The sequence below is a fragment of the Pygoscelis adeliae genome, unplaced genomic scaffold, assembly GCF_000699105.1.
Source record: "Pygoscelis adeliae isolate BGI_AS28 unplaced genomic scaffold, ASM69910v1 Scaffold38, whole genome shotgun sequence".
In the NCBI taxonomy this organism is placed as follows: domain Eukaryota; kingdom Metazoa; phylum Chordata; class Aves; order Sphenisciformes; family Spheniscidae; genus Pygoscelis; species Pygoscelis adeliae.
The window spans coordinates 19,690,316-19,690,637 of NW_008825614.1; the positions used below are offsets into that span (position 1 = coordinate 19,690,316).

The 322-nt window shown below is 52.5% G+C and overlaps 1 protein-coding gene across 1 annotated transcript in view; it reads right to left on the reverse strand.

Annotated features, from left to right (window-relative positions):
• Positions 1 to 322, reverse strand: part of EPB41L3 (erythrocyte membrane protein band 4.1-like 3) — a 98,799-nt gene that overhangs the window by 20,441 nt on the left and 78,036 nt on the right. The window lies entirely within an intron of this gene.

The following is a 322-nucleotide window of genomic DNA, read 5'->3' on the forward strand; positions in this document are numbered from 1 at the left end:
CGTGCCCTGCTGCCCCCCACCACGCCGCGTCCCGCCGCTTCGGCAGCACGTTGAAAGAAGGGAGCTGAGTGTTTTGGACAGGCAGATCCTGTGCTCTCTCGTTGGGGGGCTGAAGGGGAGCTGATCAGAGAGAGGTCCGTGCCTCACGCAGCCACATTTCCTCATAGTCAAAAGGTGACTCTTTATCCGTAGCGAAGAGGTAAAAATGTACCCAACGCTTTTGCTACAAATTTTACCACAATGCAAAGAATACTGGCTACCGACAAGCAGGATTTGCTTTGGTATGCCACTTGTAGGGCATTCAACCAGTCTTTAAGGTCAT